Source organism: Mus musculus, chromosome 18, assembly GCF_000001635.26.
Source record: "Mus musculus strain C57BL/6J chromosome 18, GRCm38.p6 C57BL/6J".
Lineage (NCBI taxonomy): Eukaryota > Metazoa > Chordata > Mammalia > Rodentia > Muridae > Mus > Mus musculus.
The window spans coordinates 28881331-28901364 of record NC_000084.6 but is presented as its reverse complement, the minus strand read 5'-3'; the positions used below and the strand labels follow the sequence as shown (position 1 = coordinate 28901364).

General features: G+C 36.8%; 2 long non-coding RNA genes across 2 annotated transcripts in view; both read right to left on the bottom strand.

The window, feature by feature from the left end:
• 4930474G06Rik (RIKEN cDNA 4930474G06 gene) overlaps positions 1 to 20034 on the bottom strand; it is a 438013-nt gene that overhangs the window by 96812 nt on the left and 321167 nt on the right. The gene's annotated exons all lie outside the window — the stretch shown is intronic.
• Gm33948 (predicted gene, 33948) overlaps positions 1 to 20034 on the bottom strand; it is a 65771-nt gene that overhangs the window by 36622 nt on the left and 9115 nt on the right. Inside the window, exons 3-5 of the long non-coding RNA NR_155537.1 lie at positions 18287 to 18406; positions 16145 to 16196; positions 13235 to 13343 (exon numbers count right to left, since the gene is read on the bottom strand). This is a non-coding gene — a long non-coding RNA (predicted gene, 33948). The remainder of the gene's footprint in view (positions 1 to 13234; positions 13344 to 16144; positions 16197 to 18286; positions 18407 to 20034) is intronic.

Genomic DNA, 20034 nt, shown 5'->3' with positions numbered 1-20034 from the left:
GTGTTTACTTTATAGTCCCACCTTCCCTATGCCACCAGCATGCTTAAGGGGGAGAAAAGGTACTGTGGTTGCTCCCTCTTGGCCTCATGTCTTTCAGAGATACCCTAAGGTACTTAATAATGACAGTACAAAGAATATCTGTGTAGATGAGCCTGCAGATTTGGGGATTTGGATGTTGTAGACAGTGCTTCTTTTGCTAGCTTAATTCCTTTAGCAGGGTGAAATGCCATCTGTGGGGATTCCTGTCATGTATAAGGAAGTTACTCATGCTCTCCTTGGAGCTGAGTTTCTTAAATTTTAATGAAACCTGTGTCAATCTGTCTCCTACATATCCCAGTGTTGAAATCAATGGTCAACAACCCATCACCACAGTAAATCTTGTACATACACCAACCAGGAGAGACCTGAAGAAGTTAAGTTCTGTCCCCTCCCTGAACCCTTCTATACTTTAGACCCTGAGAATATACAACATATGGCATTTCTGCTTTAAAGAGAAAAGATTGTATTCCAAGGAGAATTCAAGGTTTTTATTTATTTTTTTTATTTTTTGGTTTTTTGAGACAGGGTTTCTCTGTATACCTCTGGCTGTCCTGGGGCTCACTTTGTAGACCAGGCTGGCCTAAACTCAGAAATCCAGTTGCCTCTGCCTCCCAAGTGCTGGGATTAGAGGTGTGTGTCACCACTGCCCAGCTCAAGATTTTTTAATGTCCTTCTTCATTGAAATTCTTTTGTCTTCTATTTATATTTTTTTAATAGATCTGCCTTCAGTCCTGGGGTCATTGTACACGTTTTGGAGAGTGAAAGTGTACTTTTACAAAAAAAAAAAAAAAAAAAAAAATCCTCTGAGTTAAGTGATGATTCTAAACAAAGAAAAGGAGCTGTTATGCAGAAATTAAGAGGAAATGATGTGTTACCACCTGAATATAAATAAAGCAGAAGTATTGTAGCCTAGAGAAGCAGGTGGCCCTTCTATATGCAGTATTAGCTTATGCATCATTCTCCTATGCAGTATTAGCCTATGCATCATTCTCCAAACTCTTCAGAGAAAATAGTTAATTCAGACTGGATCTCTGATTTTTTAATATTCCACGGTATGTTGCCACTGTCTCAAAGCAGGGTAGTTGTGGCACAACTTTCTTTGTCACTTTTCCTGTTCAAGCCAAATAGGGTCTTATAAGGACAGATAGGACAAGTGGGAACTGGACGTTCCTTTTGGAAGAACTTCTCTGTGTCCTCTAAGAACTGTAGCTGTTAGCTCCATGGTGGCTCAAGTAAACTCTAGTTCTGCTTTGTTTGAGTGAGTGGTTGACATCACTCTCTGCTTATACAGACCTGCTGCCTCTAAGCTGTGTAACGCTTCTCCTTGCTTTGTTGGTGATAGTGCTCCACACAAGACTAGTCAAAAGTTAACACTTCCCATTTAAATGAATTAATATTCTCATCATACTGGCTTATCAGGATTAAGTGGCTTGATGTGTCAGTATCTGAGCAAACTTACATTAAGTCTGCTTTTAAAATATAGCTTATCTTATTTCTATGTTAACATGCAAGCGTCTGTCAAGTCTCCTTTGTGTTGCACTGTGTCTTTATCAATTCACTATCCATTTACTCTTAGATGTGTAAATGTGTCCAGAAATCCACTGATGTCAAACGCCTCAACACAGAGAAAAGGGATAGTGCTGATAGAAATATTTTGTTTGCTTTAGGAACAAAGGCACCTCACTGCCTTTAAAAAGGAAACCTTGCTCTATTTAGCTCTTAGTATTTACTTCTTTATCATGGCTCCTGCTTTTCTAGTTCAGTCAGTAGAGAGCATAGAATAGACACTCATTGATGCTTTCGATTAATGATGAAATATAATAGCTACTTTTTGAAAACCCATTTTTTTTAGGTTTGGTTATAAACCTGCTTATATGGAAATTGATCACATTCCAACTTTGAAGCCAGTGGGGGTCAGAAATGCCGAATGCTCAGTAGTCATTTATTAATACATTCATTTTAGTAAATATAGCTAAATATTCATTCTTTGCCTATCAAAAAGGACATATAAGGTATGAGGGACAAAAATTGTCCCTCAGAAGCAAACTCCTACACTCGGGAATCATCTTAATGGCAGATTTCAGCCATCTATGTGCAGTGGGATTATACAGTGAGCCCTTCATGCACAGAGACTTCCATGTCCTGAGTCTTCACTTTGCTCCCTTTACTCTTAAGCTTTTGGTCCCATATTTAATGGCTAGGTTAATAATCAGCTTTTGCACATAGCTGTTCTAAGGTATGTAAACAGAGGGATGGAGCTTCTTTTCCAAGGAGCTGCTTTTATCATTTGCATCCATCCCATAAACTTTCCTGATTCTGTACGGTATTGAATGCTAAGCAACATGTTGAGAATTTTATCTGAATTTTTGTTTTGTTTACTTTTCTGTTAATTTTCAAAGTATCTGAAAATGGAGTTCATGACCAAATTAATGGAAGGTGATTTATAAAATTAGCATTTGATTCTCTGAACTCTTCCTACAATACTACAGTTCTTACTACCAGACTAAAGTTGTTGCATACAAGATTCATCACACAGCAGGTCTGTGAGCTTGCTCTTCATACAGGCTATGAAGAATATTGTATAGATCTTCCCACTAGCTGAGCATGGCAGCATTTCCTCAGCCAGTTTCTGTCTCAAAGTATAAGAATTTGAGTGAAAAACAAATCCCCAGAATCTCTCTGTAATTATCATATGCTTCTTTGATATTGTTAAGGTTTTTTGTTTGTTTGCTTTTGAGAGAGTAGTCACTGATTGATGAAGGTTTGAGTTCCCCCAAATAATGCACTTCTAGTACATAGCAGTTTTGAAGTTATTCATGGAATTTTACTGCCAACATAATTATGTACCTCATTCCTTCCACCACATTCATGAAGAACTCCTCAGAGAGGATTCCACAATATATATCGTTTGGTATATATTTTTACTTCCGTGAAAATCATTGTAAGTTACAATGAAGTATAGGCGGCATCTGTTGAGAGCTGATAGGAGAATGTCAGATCAGGTGTGTGGATGGAAAAGGAATGAGTGGGATTTGAGGCCAGCAGAAAGCCTAGAAGAAGCAATGGCTGGCTCCCTAAGTGCTGTCCATCAAAGGAAACCACCTCTACTCTTCAGTGTCCACATTAAAGGGTTAGCTGAATCTCACACTCACTCTGGGAAGAATATCGACCCTTCCCTAGGCTCTCCCACTCACCGGAGTGTTTCCTATGCCAGAACGATGTCAGCAACCCCAGCATGATAAAATGCTTGGATTCTGAACTACAAAATATGCTTTTTTCATTAGATATTATCTTTATTTACATTTCAAATGTTATCTCCTTCCCTAGTTTTCCCTCTGAAAACCCCCTATCCCCTCCCCCTGCTCCCCAGCCCACCCACTCCCATTCCTGGCCCTAGCATTCCCCTGTACTAGGACATAGTAATATACTTTTAACCCTCCCCCATACTCTGTGTTCTTTTGTGTACACTAATAATTTCAATTTAGCTTTCTTTGTTTTCTAACTTCTATGAGAAATGGTGTATGTTGCTCTGATTTCATTTTTCTGTATCTCCTCCATGATATACTGAGGCCAGTATTTGTCAATATGTAGAAAAATACAGGACTCTTTCAGGTTCAGAGAAACAAATTCAATGCATTCGTTTCTACAAACTTTGGAAATGATTTGGGAAACAGAAAAGAGCAATCTGTTGAAACTTAATGACTTTATCTTCCTTGTCTGTCTTATGCAGCTAGAGCTGGCAGCATATACCATCAAATGAGTTCTTTCAATCATACACTTTGAACCTGATTTCTAATATTGTCTATGAATAACAGCATTGGAATTTCAAAGTAAAGAACAGAAAGTCAAAGATGAATCAAAGCCATTGAGTGCATAATGCTAGACTGGTTAATATACTATAAAGGAGAAATAAAAATTGACATGAAGTGATAGTTCAAATATTTTCTTCCTTTTATGAATATGACTTTGTCATCCACTCTCAGTTAAAAATAAGCTGGAAGCAATGCTTCTTGTGGGTATATTTTGCCTGTTTGTTTGTTTGTTTGTTTGTTTGTTTTGACAGAGTGTGTGGCTCTGGACCAAGACATCTTCACACTGAGAAAGCTGCTGCTGCTACTGCTGGGTGCTAGCTGCTGTGGAGTTCCTCACTAGTTTCTGATGGTACCAAGAGGCTGGGACACAGCAGGGTCTGGAATAGATCAGCACTAGTCATCTTTAGGGGGAAAATTTGCTTTATGCCAGGAATTAATTTCAATGATTGGCTAGAATGTGATTTGGTCAGTTGCATGTAGTCATTCAAACACCATGAAAAACATGTTCTCCTCTGGTACAGTAAATGAAGGGATTTCTTTCTCATTTTATTTTAGAAATCTTAGTACAAATCAATCAAGCATGATTTGCTAAGTGCAGTGGTTATATCTCAGAACTGATACATCCATTGCCCCTACTGACAAGCATGGGTTCACTAGGGTATAAAGAGTGTCGGTTTCTATGCATTAATGCACATAAATAGGTGATAAGAATTGCAGTTACATCATTTGCATCCTTGGCTTCATTTTTTAAAATCGAATTTGGTGCTCTGTGATTGCTTATTTATTATTCATAAAGTGTGTTACTTTGATGTTGTATGTCAGTGGTCTTTTTGACAGAAAAGGCATTACCTCCAAGCCATTCTCTACATTGCTGCCGATATCCATGAAAGATGACTTTTGGATGTTTTCAGTGTTACAACTAAAATAAGAAAAAGAAAAGAAAAGAAAGAACAACAAAGATATAGTATCTTATATAAAGAACACAAACATTCCTTTTCACAAAAAGGAAAAATAAAAATATATGTTACCTCACTGCTTAGAATATTTAAATATTAAAAAAAGAAAGAAAAAAAAGCCAAAAATGGCTAAAGTACAAACCCAATGCTTTTCGTAAGAAGACACTTGGAGTGAATGATTAAAGTAAGTTTTCAAGCCAATCACGTTTTCGTCCCTGCTTTTGTCTATGATATTTGCTTTATCTAAATGTTAACATCAAAACCTCTCTATCAAACACAGATTTTAAAACACCATCCTTTCTCTGAATCCAAATCAAGTTGACAATCATCATTTTCCCAGAGTGAGATATTGAATTCTATCCAATTGATAGGTTCTTGCTGCTAGATGCAGAAGAGACTATGTGCTAATCTCAGGAATTAGTAAATAAATAATATAAACATAGAATGATAACCTATATTTATGAATATGACCTGTAATGGATACTGTTCTTATGTTTCCCTCATTTCCTTCAATCTTATAACCTTTTTTTTTTTCTCAGATAAAATCTTCCATTTTGTCTACAGAGCAAGAAAGAGGAAACAAAGGAGAAGGGGATAGGATTGGGGGTGGTGATAGGATTCAGAGGAGAAACCAGAAAGGAGGACAGCATTTGAAATGCAAATAAATAAAATTACCAATTAATAAAAATAGAAAGAGGAACCAATGTCCCTAAATGGTTCACTGATGTCTACTGAACATGGTCACCACTACGTGCCATGTTATCCATATGTAATTATCACATAATCTCGAATAACAGCATCTATGCCAGAAGAATCGAGGAGATTCCTTCCTTGCTGGTTCATAGTTTTGTCATCTAGAGGAGACCAATTTAATCATCCTGACTCTAACATTTGCTGAGATAAGATGCCACGATCATCATATGGTTGTCTGGCAGCTTGTTTCAGTACCTAATGAGCAGCACTAAGTCAATACCCTACCAAACATTTCTTCTTGTGGAATTCAAATGGAACTTCAGAAATGTAAATGCACATTTAGGCATATATATATATATATATATATATATATATATATATATATATATACACATAAATATACTTATATTGATATCTCATCAATGCATAAAGGAGAAATAACTAATTAGAAGGTAGCTCAGAAATAAAACACAAATCCATGTGAACCTCAGTGTTCTAACGCTTATGTTCAGACAGGGCTGGGCAGCGACTGTTTATAAGTCTCCTCTGCATTCACAACTTATTTATATAATTTTGCCTCCAGAGCACAGTGAATAGCCAAAGCAATTAACACCAGATTTTACTTCTGCTTCCAGACTTTATGCTTTTTCTGGAAACAAGCAAAATAATACATGCTCTGAGCTGGAGTTAATTTTTTTCTTTCAAATTTGTATCTATTTGAAATGTTTTTTATTGTTCAATTCATAATAATAATAATAAACTACCTAAAGTCTTGTATAAGGCAAAGAACTCAGATTTATATTTTGTTTAAAGTGTCTTGATACACTATAGTACAAGGTTCACAGAGGCACTCTAACTTGGAGTAAAATGTAGGTTAATTAATATTCATGCTTAAGTTATCTGAATTAAGAATTAAGGAAAAGCAGCTGAGGCAGCCTCCTTCCAAATACTCCTATGCACTGTCCCCACTGCCAAGTCTAGCTAGGCTGAAATTAAACACATTTGATCACCAGTGTTGTGTTTTCTTTTTTACAGAGCAGGATGAAAACTTTGCATTACTGTTTTAGGAAACCTGAATTGTTGATGGGTTCCATTTCCATTTCAAAAGAAGAAACCCACAAGCTAATATTTCCCCTCATTGTCAGTGAAAGTTAAAAAGCAAGCCAAATAAAACTACCAAAAACAAAACAAAACCCTAAAGTGCCAAGGAGCAATGTTTATAAGTTTTCAAATAGGAGCTGAAAAACACCAATAAAGTTTGGATTCAGCTCAAATGTACCATCAACCCAAGGCAGCTCCCCCGCCCCTGCCTCTTTTTAATGGTCCATTTGTCTGGTCCTCCTGGAAGATCTATAGAGAAAATTACCAGGGCAGAATGTGCATCCAATTGCACATCCTGCTACAGGAGAAACGATTCCTGTTCTCATCATTGGGATCAATAATTTGCTAACACAGTATTAGCAAGAGCAACAACTCCACCAGGTTAAAGGAGTTTTACACTGAATAATGACGGCCCAGGAAAGGGAAAAGCTGAGCGAGTAAATCCTGGCAGCCTTTTACTATTGAGATAGCAGGTGCTAGTGAATCAATAGTGGCTCTGGTGAGCCTGGACTGTAAAGATGCTTTATTGTTCTGCCTAAGTACATTGGCAGAGATGCTCCTCTTAATATCTGTACACAGGAGCCATTGGGATCCAGGCCTGCCCTATTAACAGAAACATTTCCTCTTCTGAGCAGGTGAAGGCCCATATGTGGCCCCAGAGCCAGGTTGTACAACACCTCCGTGAAAACCCTAATAGAATCAGTAGAGCAAGGTGAGGTGGAAGATGAATGAAGCCACAGAGAAAACAGTGAGAAAAGCCTGGACTCGGGGAAGGCCACGACATATTGAGTGACTGAAAGGATGCATCAAGAGAAATCTCCTTGTACCACCATATCTAAATCATCTTTTTATAAGGAAAAAAGTTTTGAAACAATATCTTTACCCCCAGTTATAAAATGTATCAGATCGGGGCAGTGAAGGACCATTCTGTGTTGGCACAAAGATGATATAAAATGTATCCCATTTGTGGTTTTGATTTTGATCTTGGCTTCTGCTGACTTGATAAAATTCTGGATACAACCATCTTGGGGAAGAAAAGGTATATTTTGCTTACAGACTATAATGCATTTTCAACGAAAGACAAGGACAAAGTTAAGGCAAGAGCTAGAAGCAGGAACCTCAGAGGAAGTCTTACTCTGGTTAGTTCAGCGACTCTTTCTGATTAAGGCACAACTGTACAGGGCTGGCACTTGCTGTCACCATTTTGGCTTTCCTTTGTTACTTAAAATTAATAAAATTCCTCAAGATATGTCTGGAGGCAAATCCCAAGGACACAATTCCTCAGTTGGAGTTCTGCCTTCAAAGGTGACAAGCTCAAGCTAAATTTAACAGCATTCCTACAAACATCCTGTTAGCAAATAGTGAAGGAAGAAAAAAAAAAAACCATAATGACCAATGTTTTCTGGTTTTCCTTTCTTCCAATAACCAAGGAAGCCATGTTTTCTGTTTTCAAGTAGATGGCCATACTTTAGGAAATTTCCATTGGCCAACTGTGAGCTATTCCAGGAACAATGATTCTTGAAAGGAATATTGTTGCAAGAATAAAAAATCATCATCACTGTCTCATGCAAAAGATAAAACAGGCTAAGGAAAACCCATGATTGAGAAGAAAATAGATATATACTTGCAGAGAAAAAACTCTAGGGATGAGGGAAGCTAGAAGTATGACTTTTACTAGAGGAAGACCACAGTCGAAATATATATATATATGTGTGTGTGTGTGTGTGTGTGTGTATATACATACATACAGAGAAAGAGAGAGAGAGAGAGAGAGAGAGAGAGAGAGAGAGAGAGAGAGAGACTCACAGTGACCTGGTTAGCTATCCCTCTACAGGATTGGGATTGAAAGCATATGTCACTTCTCCCCCAGCTATTTCTTTCCATGAATTAAATTTTTCATGCATTGGTGATTTTTCTGCATTCATGTCTGTGTGAGGGTGCAAGATCCACTGGAACAATAGATAAAGCCAGTTGTAAACTACTCTGTGGCACTAAGAATTGAACTTGGGTCCTTTGGATGAGCAGCCGGTAATCTTAACTGCTGAGACATATCTCTAACTTCCCCCAACACATACTTTTTTTCATAATAAATTACATCTAAAAGAACCACTAAGTTCACAATAAAGGCTTAACATTTATGGAGCACTTGGGAGATCACAGTGACTGTGGGTGAGAAGAATGGCTGAGAAGAGGATCAGATCGCAAGACATTATTCAAATACTATGGAGACATAAGGAAAGGATGAGACTGCTCTGTGGAACCCAGGGTGTTCTTTCCATGACACTGGATGAGCAACTCTGCAACTCCTATCCCTTGCTCTGCTTACCAATAGGATTTTGCAAGTACTTGCTACCGCACACATATTTTTGTTGTTGTCTTCCAAATAGAACTTTCTTTGAGTAGGTTATCCTGTTCCTCTGTGTATTGTGAACAAAGTAGAAGAAAGTTCTCTCTCAAATACAGATTTTTTTTTTAAACCCAGATACCTTTAAGAGAACCTGATCAAACAACCTTCCATGGACACAATCCCTTGATGTATCACTATAACCATGTTCTTTTATATTTAGATGTGTATATATTTACCTATGTTTACACACATGTGGGAAAATGTGTATGTATGTATATGTGTGTGTTTGCACATACACACAAATGTAGAAGTAAAAAGTTGACACTATGTGTCTTCCTTGATCACCTTTATCTTTTTTTTTTTTTTTTTTTTAGCGTAGGGTACCTAAAACTCAGCAGTCCTTGAGCTAGTCTGTCTAACCAGCTTTCTCCAGGATCTTTGCCTCTAATGTTCAAGTTCTGGGATTCTAGGGAAGCTGCTAGGACGACTTAACATTCACATATGTGTTAAGGATCAGAAATCCTGACAACACCCTTTGATGGAAATGTTTTTATCCATCTTGCTAGATCATTCCCAGGATTTTTCTTCATGGATTATATGAGTGTTTTGAGTTTTCATCTAGGATACATTTTTTTCTTTGAGAGGAAAGTGGTCCATGAATGTTTAATACTGGAGAACTCAGTTCTAAACATATGTAGAATCAATGCTCTTCAAAAGTCATTTCTCGTCCATCTGGAGTTTGTAAATGACCTACTAGGGTAGGGTGACATATCCATCCAGGTGCTCTGAGTCTCTGAGATTCCCCTTACACCTGAGCCATAGCTGGGATCTATTACTCAGTTCTCTCCAGAGATCTTTTGTCCCCAGGTACCTTTTGTAACCTGTGAGGAGGATAAAACTATGCAGTGAAGTGTTATGAAGAAGACTCTAGTCAACTTCTAGTAGGCTACAGATAAGCAAGAATAAACCTATGTTGTATAAGCCTTTAAAACACTATTAGTGTCTGCCTGAAGTTATTCTGAGTGGGTAAATGTTGACATTAAAGTCTCTTTCCAAGGAACCCAAGAAGCTAGTGTTAGTGTTAAAGCATGTGAAACACTTGCAAGAAAACAGCCAATATATAAGGATTGGACCAACTTTGTTACAACTGACTATACTCTTCTCTACATTTCTTGCCAATATTCGTCTCCTTGTTATTTCTTATACCTAAAAATCTAGATACTTATTCAAAAGTATACAAACTGACCCTTAAATGCTATAGAAAGTAATTACTCCACTATCTGTAACACTTTTAGGTTTACAAATTTTAGGTTTTATAATGACTTCAAGCTACCCCAGAAGTAAATTTTCAGGAGAAACCTACATGCTTTCTATAATGTTTGTTTGAGTGTAGCAACGGCCACCAGTTGGATTTATTCTAAAATTTTCATTAAATCTTTGGAAGAGTGTTCTCACATTTTACAGTCATTTAAACTAGGTTTAGACACATATTTGCAAAACAATATGCTGATGTCAGTAATCTTACATGCTTCATAGACTGGGTGATTCAACTCGTGCTTCTTTTGAGGGTGAGATGTTGATTCCTCACTGTGTATGTTCATTTAGACTTTCTTTCATGTCAGAACGATGGGACTACTGGATACTCACTAGCATACAAAACTATGATCTAGCACTCTGTGAGATGGCAAACCTCATTCTAAATGCGATGACACTTCTTATGTGTAGGCAGACTCGACTTTAGTTTTTTTATGTAAAACATTTTGGATATATATATATATATATATATATATATATGTATGTATACATATATATTCTTTTATATTTCTATTATTCTATTACTTGTGAAAACAGTCATTTTGTAAAAGTGAAAGTATTTTCTAAAGTACTCTACTAGGAGCCTGTCATTTGCAGATCTCAGAGTCATTTAAAGACATGTTAACTTCTTTGAAATGCACATAGTTGTTCAGGGTCCAGGAAACAAAATTTGTGCATAGATAACACAGCTCTGTACTCTACTTTTATAACAAGATGCAGAAATCAGGGAAAAAAATCAATGTACTTGATTTTATGGGTAGAGCTGGTTTTAATTAATTTCTATTCTGTTCCTATGGGGTTAAGAGTCTTTAGAATAATCCTAAGCCTCCAAAAACTAGCAAGAGACATTATTATCATTTTTCTAACAAATGGGAAGCTATTTTCTCAGCCACAGCCAAGCCAGTCATCCAGAATAGAAGAAGACCAAAGACGATGTTTCAAGTATATGGTGCCATATTATATGAAAAGAGAACAGAGAGAAGTATGTAAAGTCCTTCCCAATATTCCACAGAGGGCATCAGCAGAATGACCATGCTTTTACTAAATGGCACTGAATTGCTCTTAATATTTCATGGAGAAAATCAAAATGATATAGAGTAGGGCTCCTTCAAAAAGACCTTAATGATTTCTCTATGTCTCTTATTCACATGCCCAAATCAGTAAGTAGAAAATGACACCATATACTGATTTCACTCACAAGATTTTTCTGGAATGATTGTGGAAGGTGAAAACAAAGATCATGCATATCATTTCTTCACATTAATCATCTATGTCAATTCCTTCAGTGCCTTATTTGTGTACCTACAAATGGATCTTAGGTTCTCTTAGGATGGCTCACTAGCTGGGTAACCATAAAGAATATGTTGTTAGTTATTTTGAGAAACAGTTTGTATTATTTATGAGCTCAAGTAGGACTTGGAGTTACAAAGTCAAATTCAATAATTTAAAAAATAAACAAAGTAAACTGAAGATGGTTTTTCAAAATGAGGCATTTAGGGAGCGATTAATAGTAAAGAATATCACAATGGAAAAACACCATCCTCTATGTCTGTTGCTAATAAAAGAAACCAGATATTTTTATACAGCCCCATAATAACTGTCCCTTGTTCTTGATACTCTGTTTTACCCCGAGACTCTGCCAGTATTGCCATTCCAGAAAATAAAACAATAGATCTGTCACTTAGGATTTAAATATGCTCAACCATGAGTCAAAATGAACTTTTTTGTGAAGTTAGATTGCCTTTAATATTTCTATTATCCTGACATTAACTGAATAATGTAGGAACCACAAAAATTATCACCAATATAAAATAGAAACAGCAAGTGAACTAGGTAGGCTATGGGATAAAGCAAATAAGGTGTTAGTTCTCATGGAAACAATTATTCTAAAGAATGACAAATGAAAGGGGTTATAGTTTGTGGTCAGGATTAGTCTTTCAGGTGTTCATTTTCTCCATAAGGGTGAACTTTAGTGGTCCTGAATAATTTGAAGAAGGGTGATGCAGTGTCAGAATTTAATTTCCAGGTCAAGTGTGTGATCAAAGGTTATGCACTAGAGATCAGTGATGGGTCTATGACATAAGCTTTAAATACTACTAAGCAGCTGTACTTTGAATCAGGGCTATGTAATCTTTGAATTCTTTACAATGTGTCATTTTACACTGAACACATTTCATACACTTTGGGTAACTGCAATGTGAACATTTCTGAGTCATGTGATTCCAACCCCTTTGTCTATCACTGACTATACATGAAATGGGTACCATATATTCCCTTGTTTTTCCTGCTCAAGTTTGTAAATCTCTTCCCTTAGGACATGGGTGTGTATCAAAGAAAAGTGATATGCAAAACTGCCATTTTTTTTTACTGGCAAAGAAAGAACTAAAATTAGCTACCATCTCATGTTTCCTAACTTATCCACCTCCAGAGTTCTTTGTGGAATTGTAAATTGAATCACTTTTGGCTAAATAGCAGTAATTGTTTCTTCTCCATGAAACAGATACACTCTTCACTGATAACAAGGGGATCGGGGTATCCAAAGTGAGAGGACAAACAAGCATATGAACCTGACAAAGAAAGAAAAGGCCAGAAGAGAGACAAACATTCTTATGAGGGACACATCTCAGTAATGTGGAATAAAATAATAGAACATAAACGACTTCGGGCTTCTTTTATTGTCAGTCTATGTTTTCACATGAATACTTGGATTATATTAGGATCAATAATTGATGTCTTTAAAAACCTTTCCATGAGGATTCCAAAGAAGAAAAGAAGTAACTCTTAAGCAGTATGTATCCATGTGTTCTTCTTGATAATGTGAATGCCTATCATCAGGCTCAAAATCCCTCCCTATTCTCTATGTCCATATTTTGTCGTCTTAAATGAACAAAAATGAATTTGGCTTGTTCTCAAAACAGAAGGAAAAACAGGGAATTCCAGGAATGTGTTCCTCTTATCCCATGCCCACCTACCTCACTCCATGGTGACATGTTCATGGAGACATAGAAATATGCTACTCAATTGCTGCATGTGAATCTCAACCTTCTTGGCATACAGTTGAATATTTTATGTATCCTGCCACTGTAAGGAGGAAAACACCACATATTTATCATGTTTAATTCAAAATTAAAAGCATATATGCATTTATATAAATTTGATTTATCTTTTATACATAACTTGCATTGGAGGTGTCCCAATGTTAGTATGCTTTTTTCATTTCTCTCTTTAGTGACAGAATTATATTTCATAGTCTATTAGTCAGGACAGACCTGGTTCTGCTACATTAACAAACAATCTTAGTGACTTAAGCAAGTGAAACTCTATTTGTTAGACATGATACATTTCTGTCTCCATGAAGCAGGAGACCTGCTTCACATTGCCTTTGCTTCGAGGTTGACAGTAATAAAGGGAACTCCCTCTGGAACACTGCATGCCCCCTTGACACAGGAACAGCCATCATTTGCCATAAATTGCGTTTTTGAGGTACTTACCTGGAAGTAACACACTGGTATCCCTCAATATTTTCTTACCCAAAGCCACATCCCTGCTCTTTTTCATTTAAAGAAAATAGAGAAATATTTCAGTATGGTGGCCCATGAGAAACCAAATGTAAAAGTCTCTCTGATAGCTTATCACAATAAAGTTTGCATCCTAAGAAACTGTCTTTGACTTAAGGTGAGTATCCAGTAACCTGAAATCTTACCACAACCATCGTGGCCAATGACCATGAGACCTTTACAAAACAGCCAGGGAACTCATTTCTACTGAGGATGTTCTGAGGGTTACATGAGGATATTACCTAATTTGACGGCTTCTGTAGGTTCAAATTCTGCACTAGGACTACAGAGTTTGAATCCAACACAGAAATATGACTCTATTCTTTGACTTACTGATCCGAATCTGCTGGTGAAACCACGTGATTCATTAGCAATTGGTCTTTCTTTCCCTTTAACATGACATCGTGGGGAATTGGTGGATCCCTCAGAGGTGAGGTCTGGCTACAAGTGTATAAGCTGTGGAGTACAAGGGATTGTGGCACCTTGGTCACATCTTCTGGCTTCCACTGAGTAAGCAGTCTATTCTACTACATACTTCTAGCATAGTGTACTGCCTTGTCACAGACTCAAAACGAAGTAATCTCTAAAGGAAAAATTGTTCTTTCTTCTTTCTGAACTACTTAGCTAGATATTTTGTTCCTGATATAGAGAGCTGAGAGATTTCTCTGAGTTAAAGCATGTCTGACCATTACACTGCATTGTCTAAACCTACCTTGCCTGGTAACTAATAGTTTCATTTGATTGAATTTCTGGGTTCGGTAAATGAAGAAATCATATCCAGTGACCACAGGCCTTAAACTATCTGCCTTCAAAGACACATTTCAACAGAGCTGTTCATTATTTTTCCTGACCTCATTATTATGGTGCTTCTGTATATTGTGCTAAGCATCATGTATCTCAGGGCTTTCTTGTACTTGTAGGAAAAATACAAAAAACCCAAGCAAAAAGCCAGTCCAGAACTCCTCTCATGCTGAGTAAAGTCATATTATGTTCTGTATTTCTTTTATAAATTAACTTCACCTGAAAAATTATCATGGCCCTAGGATTTAGAAAACATGCACCTTCAAATGTATATAGTTCTTAATGAGGTCTGTGGGAAGAAGGATCAAGTAAGAAGAAGGACAGAGAGGCAGGAGGATCTTGAGAAGATTGACACATTACTGAAAGGTGATTGGCTATCCAGGCAGGGGATGATTTGGACCATGTGCAAAGGAAACTCATGTTCTTTATCTACAAAGGATGTGTTGTTTTGATAGTTTCTGTTAAGTTCTCAAACCAGAGGGATCTCTTCAAATGTATCCTTCCCAATTCTTATTCCCTCAGTTCTTTAGCTATATTACTTTCAACACCAACACCACTACTACCACCACCAGCACCACCACCAACAACAACAAACTGGCATGTCTATGACTTCCACTCATGCTTTATCTTAGCCATACAACCAAATATATGGAAAATATCAGAAACATTGACTTCAAACCCATACGAAATGAATGATATTTTTATAGTAAAGAACACAATTCATTGCTTTTTTGGCTTTATCCTGATTGTGTAATTGCCACATTTGTCATTGTTTTCCTATATACTTCCAAATTCTGTCTATCCAGAAGTCATTGTATTTATATAAAGTAGTTCTTTATCATATTATAAAGTTGGATAGTAACCTGATACCACATACATTTCTTTTTTGCAGTTACTTGATCCCACACAGTAAGAAAAGGTAATCAGAATTATTCCATCTTAATTTCTAAATCTGCAAGTTCAAATTCTATCTGGTAGACCCCTCTCTAGGAGTTAACATTTGGGATAATCTTTGGCAGAACTGAAGCTTGCATATGCCTTTCCATGTCCACAGAAAGATCCTTTCAGAAACTGTACAGATGGAAGATTATACAACTGTCAGATGAGTCATGGCAGCAGATTTCAAGAAACATATTGCCAATAATATTTGAAGTACAGAAAGTCTGATTCCAAAGGTCTGTTGGAAAGTCACAGATGCATTAAGAACTCTAGGAATCATCTGCTTAGTTGTCCATTTGGTAAAATTATAGGCATTTGAAATTAATCTAGGTGCTATTTATTTTCACTTCAAAAATTCTTTTATTATATAATCTCCCAATAATCATGTGACTTTCTATTTTGTACCAATGATATATAAAAGTCACTAACAATAGTGGTGAATTATTGAACATAAAAAAAATTCTTAAAAGAGCTAAATTTGTATTGTAGTTATTTCTATTAATTGCTGTGCTCTAACTAATGAATGTCTTTAATGGTGCCTTGGAATGTCTGTCATTTAGATACGTTGTAACCCCTGAAACCTACCTTTTCTGTGTATCAGATTCTCTTGAACTTAGTTTCTAGAGTCACACAGCTTCTAAGAAAGTTGATACAAAATAGAGAGAGACATATGCATTTTGTTTTTGAGGATTGATTCTGTGCCAACTCTACGAGTTGAGCATCATCTACCATCACTGTTATCAGTTACATGCATAGAATACTAGCAGACCGTAGTTCTGAAAGGACCTGCCAAACACGGCATTGAAAACCCTACAGATATTGATTTTACAGTCTCTCTACTGATTCTACATCAGGCTCCTTTACTTTCTGGCAATCTTTATAACTTTTACACTGACATAAATTGCCATAAAATAAGCATCCAGCACACCCCTCCCTTTCCTCCTCTAGAAATGGTTAAGGACGCTCCATTATTCTATTAACATGTTTGACCATTAATTCTCCTGATATCCCTGGGAATGACGAGGTGACTCTAAAGTTGGAGGGCAATTTGTACTGCTTGCTAGATTTATTATTATCCTCTCTAGTGGAAAGCACATGAATTCATCTGAACATTTATTTTCCTTAGTGTGCTGCTATTTTTCTTTTTATGTTTTTTAACGTAGATTTAGTGGCAGAATATTAGCAGCTGAGGATACAGGAGCTGTTGTCAACACGATAAGGCAAACAGCTCAGCTTTCAGCTTTTGGTTTCTAATCCCTAGATGTCCCTTGATGGTCATGAAAGGAAGCCATATGGCAAATGGAGAGGTAGGCTTAGTGCTCCCTAATTGGTTGGAAATTAGCCAGTCTACATGTGAGTTCAAAGAACTGTGGATTGTAAATATAACATAACAACAACAAAAAAAAAAAACAAAAAAAAAAAAACAACCAAACTCTTGCTCCATCCTTAACAGTGCCATGTGAGTTTTCTCCTGCATCATAACAAATTACCCAAGGTTTCATTGTTTAAACCAGCAGAGTTTTCTTGCAATTTTCTATGTAAATTGTTCCATGTAAGTCTCACAGGGTTAAAGCCAAGATGACAGCCATTTTGAAACTCAATGGTGTGTTCTAGTGTGAGCTTGTGAGCTTCCAGAGTCAACAGTATTCCTTAGCAGCTTCTGGCCTCTTTCTGCTACCTTCAAAGACAGCCATAGAGCTTGAGTCCACAAACCATTTAATTAAAGACAGACATGGTGTTGACACCTGGTAAAAGCGTATCACTTAGATATCTGAAGAATAGCTACTAGTGCAACTGTGAGACCAAGCCAAGAGCAATTGTGTAGAATTCTGGGAGAGCAGTCATCAAATTGAAATATAATACAGCCCTGAGCATCATCACATGATGAAGTCTTTCTTAGGATTCTGCTCATTGAGAATCTGGCTATTTGAAGATCCCAGTTTAACAAGACCAAATGTGGGCATTGATCGCCATTAAAAATCTGAAGCCTGCTTCTGATTCTACCTCTGTGTTGTTAGCTTTATCTTAAATGGAACATTCAAATTCTAAGGACTTTATTTCCTATGAACATCATAACTGTTGTTATTGTTTATGTAATTGCTTTTCATCCTTTAAGCTATGGAAGTGCATGGGTCTCTCACCCCATGTGGCTACATCTATTTTTGTGTGTACGTTTGACTCTGAACAAGGAAAAATAAGATAACTTTTAAAAAAGTGAAGTTCAAATATAAGAATCATCCATGGATTGATTGTAAATTATTGACCTTGAAATCTTTACAGAGTTTAAAAATATTGGGCATGTGGAAATACTATGCTTTTTTTTTGACATTGATGGTAAATGATTGTCACTGAATACTAATGATGTTAGATTTGAAGAACATATGTATTTTTTCTGTACTTGCTTTACTGGTAGCTACTCATATTACACAGTCGCTTAAAATTACAGCTGCGTCCTTAAAACCATATACATTTATAAGGAACTTTCCAATACACAACCATGATCCTAAATATTAATACTTTTCTTCTTATACTTTTATGGGTGAAGAACAAAGGTTGCTTTGAGCTAAAGAGATTTTAAATTAGTTCTTTTGATAGAATTTTGTGGTTGGGATTGTATGATAAAGGCAAGGAGAATACGTGGTTAACAATAAGACCAGGTAGATTTAATAATCTCTGAGAAAGGCATCTTGTGAACTGTGTGCTTGGACAGAGATGGTATATAAATACCTTGGTATGTAGAAGAATCTCATCCTCCATGCAACTCATCCAATGTTTCCCTGACTCCCACAGCTGATGCTCACATATCACATGGTGCAATCACTGTGCTCATCACTGCTTCTCAGTGATCTATGCAGAGGGAGGAACAGATATTACATTGGGATCACCCAGGCCTGCTCCTGAATGATGAAGTGCGATCTACTAATGGAATGTTTTGCTAGTCTGCATAATCTAGAGGAGAGGGGTTGAGAACATTCTAGGCTGAGAGGACCACATGAAAAAAATCCTTACTGTAGAGGACAGACATCTGTGAATCCCAAGGAAAACTTTCATGTCTTGATTTAATCTTGGGGATAGAAGGGCAGATTGGGATGTTTAGCTGGTACTCATTTCTGCACATTAAAGAGTTTTCCCATTCAACCATCCAGGTTCTTACTCTTCAATGGTGAAGGGTCTTAGCTGCTCTTAGCCAGCCTATACCCATTCCGTGTAGAGCAATGCTTAGTTTGACAGTTTGTGATTATATTTATTTTTGATTACAGGTATTTCAATACTAATAATGCCCTTTTTCTCATATGGATTCCTCTTATAAATCCTTCAGTGTTGTTATATTCTATATGAAAGACAACATCAGTCCACGCCAGCCAGATACATCTCCAGACTTACTTAGCTTAAGCAGTGTACAGCAACTGCAACAATATACTATTTTTCATCCTGAATTCTTCTATAGACAAGAAGAGCCATATAGCTGCAGATCATCTGGTTTTAGAAAATCTCTGACAAATTCATTTGAAACTTCAAACTTACTGCTTTGTAGTTTATTTAATGTTTGGTAAAATCTGAGATATTGAAATTAGGAAAATGTTATGATAGAACATGGTGTCTCAGCATCTACCCCCAGAAAAAAACTGTAAAAAACTGCACAATTTTTGAGCCCGTAAAAATCAAAATGATCCCTCCTTATGTCAGCTTCTGTTTAATGGCAGAGTGTCACTGCACAGAGCTATGACCCATTGGTCAATGAGTTCAGAACTTCCAGCTTGACTCAAAATTACTTCAGGTATATATCAATCAAAACGACAAAATTACAAAAATATTTTGATATAAATACACAAACAAACCAGATTTCAGCTGTGAGAGAGAATGACTTGCCCTCTGTGAAGAAAATATCGCTTCCTTTTCCTTCCCTAGGTAGTAGTAGTCCATGTGACTTCACAGATGGCGTGCCTGTGACTTTCACAGAATGCATTTGTCCCCAGAAAGCATACGCTTATTATGTTTCTGTTCTCCCTTTTACCTGAACTGAAGCTTCAAATTTCACACTAAAATCTTGTGATTCCAAGGGCATTGTTGATGCTTACTCTAAATCTCTATCCTTTATTTTAGTGTCTGGTGGTTCTATTTTCAAGTTCTAAGCTATCTTTATATAAATGATTGTAGCTTGGTAAGGGGCAACTTCAATGTCTGCATTTTATAGGTGTGGAAGTTAGCTTTTTAAAAGAACAGGTGGTGAGGTCCAATATTAATGGTACTCACCTAGGGTATTTCTGTGACTTGAGGGCCCGACTGTATTTTTCTTTGAAACAACTAGGTGCCAGAAAGGTATCTAGTGTTGGCTCTTGGTACAAGAAAAATCAAAGGATGTACAACACATTCTCTAATCCCAGGAAGATAGAAAAAGCATCATCTAGCCCCAACCTCCAATGGCAGTTCAAATAGGGAGTCACAAAATCCAGGTTTAGAAATTATCTCTACAC